Source organism: Pagrus major, chromosome 22, assembly GCF_040436345.1.
Source record: "Pagrus major chromosome 22, Pma_NU_1.0".
NCBI classification, from domain to species: domain Eukaryota; kingdom Metazoa; phylum Chordata; class Actinopteri; order Spariformes; family Sparidae; genus Pagrus; species Pagrus major.
This window is the reverse complement of record NC_133236.1, coordinates 9,434,357-9,440,394: the sequence shown is the minus strand read 5'-3', so window position 1 is coordinate 9,440,394 and position 6,038 is coordinate 9,434,357.

The following is a 6,038-nucleotide window of genomic DNA, read 5'->3' as shown; positions in this document are numbered from 1 at the left end:
TTATGAGACAGGTACTACCGTCTAATACCGTCTCTATTCTCTTTATAAAAGCCAGAGACTGCAGGTTAGAGTGCAGGATATAAAACATGATTTGGGACTTGCTTGAGACAAAATGACACGTTTGCTGTCACACTGAAATAAAAGTCTCAGAGACATCATATCAGAATAGCGACATAAATAAGCAAAATAATAACAATGAAATAGAATCAAACAACCCCCAAAGTGTTCAATGATTAATATGTTGGACATTATGAAATCTTATCAAACCATCTCAGATTTTTGCTTCAGACAAGATCAGTTTTAGTGTTTAGCATTTATCTGTGATGCTACATTCACATGCAGGTGAGAGAGTCAGTCCGCAGCTCATATTGCACGCTGTTGCATAAGAAAAGAAAAGAGGGTTTTTGGTCAGTGACAGCTCAGTGACTTCTGGTGAGGGGTGTGAGCACTGATCTGGTGTTTTGAAGATTAATAGGTGTTGACACAGTGCCAAGTTCAAAACTGAGTCAAATTAGGTTCAAATGTTTTCGACATATGTAGCTGCAAATAACAATATTTCAACCGTGACATTCACAGTGTAGTTAGGAACCGCTTCAGTCATTTAACCAGCTATACAGGCCTGTTGAGTCTCCAGATGAACATGCAAACTGGGTCATGGCGCTGTCTAACATCAGGCTGGCACTCTCACAGTGAACATAATGAAAAACACTCCTTTTATAAGAACAGGGAGCTCCTTTGGTTTATAGCTGCGAGAGTTCAACAGCCTAACTCGCATTTGTCTGTTCCCAGCTCGAGGTGTGGACTATGAAAATGGATCAAATCACATGGACATGCTCTCTGTGAACTCTTTTAGATTATGTGGGTTGGCCAATAATGAAGCTGTGTTCATGAGGAGCGCGGTCAGACTGGTTGGACAGAGATGACCAAACACTCAGGGTAAATCTCCATAAAGTTGGGACAGATTATCTTGATTGTTGAAAGAAACAATCGATGCAAACTACGTTAACCATCGAGAATTAACGGAGTTTGCATGTTTCGATGGTGAGGAAACCGGAGTACACCACCGCGCTACCCATGGGTTCACTTAGGTGATGTTTTAATGAAACTTGGAAGAAAAGCCCAGTTGGCTTAAAAAAGATCCTAATAAAAAAATCTAATCAAACACCTCTGCCATTATGTTTTTGGTTGTGTTTCAGTCAGCAGGGCTTTGGGCCAAGGAAACACTGATTAGGTTTAAGTGATTATCCAGATGTTGAATTTCCAACTGTTCTCAATCATCGTGTTTTAACCCACAGCAGTGAAGCTTGTGGAGATAGAGACTTCTCAAATCCTTTGACTGAAGGGTAGGAATGACTTGTTTGGGTGTTATAACACATTATTAAAGATGTGTTGATTCAATAATTCAGATGTCTGTTCACATTAATAACACAACTGAAGGAGATATTCAGCAGCTCTACTGGAGATGTTTGAGGGTTCAGCAGAACCAGTTTCCTGTTCAGATGGAGGATTTAAACCAGTAACCTGACTGTTGTGGGGGAGAGATCTCCATGCAGCTTGTTTGGGGTTTGGAAGAGTTTTGTGGAAAATGCCGGAATGATTGGACGGAATATTTTGACCCTCGTAGATCCATGAGAATCCAGGAGTGTGTGTGTGTGTGTGTGTGTGTGTGTGTGTTTGTGTGTGTGTGTGTGTGTGTTTGTGTGTGTGTGTGTGTGTGTGTGTGTGTGTGTGTGTGTGTGTGTGTGTGTGAGGGCATGTGTGTAAAGTTTCCCATTGTGGAAATAAGCCCCTCTGTACCAGCCAGGATGTCAGTTTCCCACTTCATAGTGGACACACACACACACACACACACACACACTATGGCAGCAGCTCTGTGGGGTCTCAGAGGAGTTGGCAGCAACATGTTTCCTCTTCCTCCTCCTCCTCCTCCTCCTCCTCGTCTTCCTCCTTCATTCTGCAGAAATGTTCCACTGTGGAAACTCTGCTGACTGGGAGAGGCAGAAAGAGAAAGTACAACAGGGTCAGCATGTTACTGTATTGTACTGTATTGTTGACTCTACTGATTAAAGTAGCGTTTCTTAATCATTTTACCATGTAGGAAGAAATCAAATATAGTACATAGTTTTAGAGTAAAATTAACTATCACTGACATTCATTCATTCATTGTCAAGTTCCAAAGCCCGAGCTCGCCGACATAAACACAGATGGCATCACAGCAGTATGGCGGCGCACACTGATCAATTACTTTTAACCTCTTCATCAATTTTTACATCATATAGTGCTTGTTTGTGAAACGTAAATGCAATTTTGTAGTCGTCATTTTCACTTTCATTCAGTGGCTCAGTGCTCAGTAGAATCTTTGAGAGCATGCGTTAGGATTCCTACTTGTCCTGTCTTTTTTTAAGTGTAACTCTTAAATCAGCTGCTGTAGTTGAAGTTCGAGCGTCCGTGTTCTTCCGAGCCAATGCAATGGATCGCTTTTAGATTGATCGACTTGCAATGGAACGCACCATCAGTACATCTGTGACGACGCTCTGTGCAGCCCCTCCCTCCAGGAGCCTGGTGGGTGGAGATTCAGCTCACCTGCTGTAGCTACAAGACTGTATAAGCTGGTGGCAGTCCACCAGACACACTCTCTCTCCATTCCCACAGCTGGCATCCACCCTTCATTGTTGTATTTTGGTTGTTTTGTGATTTGAGTTAACCTTAGATTAATAAATAAAAGAGGGCTTAAATGTATTCCACCTAACCTAAAATACACAAAGAATTAAGAAATCTTCATTTTCAAAACCCAATACAGTAAAGGTAAGAAGAATTTACCTTTTCTTCTTTAAAAAGTAGTTTCTACAAAAGCTGTTGGATTATCCTCAGCAACTTTATTGTAAATTACAAAAGACAAAGAAAAGCAGCAGATCTTGACATTTAAGATGTCGGAACCAGCGATGTTTAATCTGGTCAAACCTCCAGCAAGAAAAACGTATTATGCTTTTTGCATAGCTCTACAAATGAAATTAAATGTATCTCATTTACATTAGGATGGGGGAAGAGATAAATATCTCTAAACCAAAGCCTAATGGTTGGTTGATTAGAAAATATACTTGGTGCAGACTTGTTTTAGGTGAACTAATAAAGTCAGCAGCAACAATCATGATGATCACTTCCATTCACATTGCAATGGAGCTGCGGTAGCTATAGTACAGCAGCATATTACCATACTGAAGCTACATCATTAATAAAAATAGCTTCAACTGCAAAGATTAAATGAAATATAATTAAATTCTATTTGTCCCATTACAGTTCAGTCATTTTTTAAAGATTAATTACCTGAAATCTTCACAAAAAATAAAACAATTTAACAGTTTTAATGAACACACTGGGTATCAGTGTCAGTACTGAGGCTGACCAGTAAGGGGCGCTGTTTAGCCCCAAACAGCTAGAAGGGCAACGAGACTGGTCATACTGCTGTGTAGGTGTGTGCGTGTATGTGTGTGTGTTTGTGTGTGAGTGTTATTCTCCCTCTATTTATCTATCTACCTTCTGAGCTCACCCACGCCCTCTGAGGATGTCCTCCTGAAACTGTTATCTCTCAGGTAGTTTGACCTTTACCCTCTGAGCTCTTATGTAACACCTGGGCCACACCTCAATACACTGATGACAGCGCGTGCATGAGTGTGTGTGTGTGCATGTGTGTTGAGAAAGACACACTGACAGGGATTAATGTTTCTGCATGAAGAGAATCAAAGAAAAGATGATGGAAAGATACACAATGTATGTGTATGTGTGTGTACAAGCGAAAAAGAGTGTTTACTGTCAATCTGCGGGAAACTAGGTGTGGTGGCGAGGGGAGCGGTCATGCTGTGTGTGTGTGTGTGTGTGTGTGTGTGTGTGTGTGTGTGTGTGTGTGTGTGTGTGTGTGTGTGTATGTGCGTGTGTACGTGTGTTTCTATGAGTGTGAGAGTGTATGAGTAAGCATTAGTAATCAGTCAGCTGTCACAGAAGTGCTTTGTCTTGCAGAGCGTTACAGTTCGACTCCAGGACAAGAGCCTGAGGCTGTCTGTGTGTGTTTGTGTGTGTGTGTGTGTGTGTGTGTGTGTGTGTGTGTGTGTGTGTGTGTGTGTGTGTGTGTGTGTGTGTGTGTGTGCATGTGTCCACCTCTCTTATGTAAAGGATTATTCACAACTTCCCGTAACTACTCAGCAGGTTCCTCGTTGATGGGTTGTTTTTCTTTAAACTGTACAGTGAATACCATCAGTGAATAGAGAGGATTTAGAGTTCCAGTCTGGGACTTCAACCATCACATTAAAGTGTGACACATGACTCACTTCCTGGGATTGCGGCCACGCTCGTTACTTTCGCCGATACTCCGTTGGATGAGAGGATTGGCGTCGAATTCATCTTTGTGTCATAGACAGCTCTGTGCATGCTAATGCTAAGTAGCTGTTGACAATTAGCATTATCTTTGAGTCATCCGTGTAATGAGCTCAGTCTTTATAAAGCTGCACTCAGTATTTCTTGTAGGCTATTATCTCATGTGTAATGTGATATGACTCAAAATGATAAACCCACAGAACCCCTTTGAGCCTCTTTTTGCTCATAATTTTGTCTTTTTATGGAGAATTTATATCATATGACTCAGTCTCACTGCTTTCAAGAGTCCTGTTCCAGCAGCTGCAGGCAGATTTTCTCATCAAACAAACTCTGATAAACCCACTGGACACTCGCATCCACTCACCCAGCACAAAACAACAGACAGACAGGGATGGACAGTAAAGAAAGTAGAACATTTAGAAACTGAAGAATCAAGAATTTTTTTCAAGAGGTGGTGGAGACCAAACCAGAGTCGCCTAATGTCCACAAATCTGCTGAAAACGTGGACGGGAGCAACAGTTTCTTCTCTCCCTACTAATTTTGTCTTTTTATACCTGTATATTAAAGGTGCCACATACTGTAGCTGTGGTTAGCTAGTTAGCTCAGTTAGCTATGCAGCTAGCAGTCTGGACTGGGACCTTGGAGCGCTGGGGAGTGTTGGTGTTGTTTACATCGCTAGCATGGTAGCTTCGGACGGGCCAGGGCTTGACAATGTATTTTTATCTTGCATAATGCACCTTTAAAGGGGCACTATGTAGTTTTGGAAAAGAAATTCTAACTCAGAATATTAATATCTACAGTATTAATGAGGTAATAATACAAACTCAGAAATATTTATTTTTTCCATAACTGAATAAACAAGCTGTTCTCAGAGGAAAATAAGGTCCCCAGAACTCTGTTTGAAGATAGAAAGGTGGCAGGGTCCGCCACATATTAACAAAGTAAAACAGTATGAAAGTGTGTTGTCCTTTCAGGTCAGTTTGTTTATTCAGTCATGAAAACAAGGAGAGTTTGTTTATTTAGTTTAGGCATGAAAAATCCATTTCTCCTCTGATAATAAATTTCTTCACCAAAACTACATAGTGCACCTTTAAATTCGTGCTGCCTTCAAGTTATGTCATGAATTCTGTGTTGACAAGAGTCCATTTGAAGAGCCCCCAAACATTTTCATAGATTTTCTGTCCTAAACTTTTCAGGTTTTATGCTGATGTTTTTTAATGATTTACTTCTGTTTTCTTCCCCTTTCCTGTTCCTGTTTAAAATACAAAATCATAAACCAACATCAAGCGTATGATGCATAGACTCCCCATGTCGAAAATATAACCATGTGAGTGCTTTTTGAATGTAGCATCAGTTTTAACAGGAGACAAAAAATGTCCATAAACTTCTCAAACCACTGCTGCAGCATCATCTACTCCTCTGCTGAAGCTCCAAACAGTCATATTTTGGCAAAATATGTGCCACCATCAAAGCTCTAAAGCTTGTTGTGTTCTTCTTTGTCCCGTCCATTATTGTTATTATTGAGTACTATGTTTCACAGCTTTAATATAATTCTTTCATTACTGGGCTACCACTCTACTAGCATTAATGCCACAATTGCATGAGAGGTTAATATGGAAGAAGAAGAAGGTACATTTGTCTTGTTGTTAATTAGTTTTGGTATTTCACAG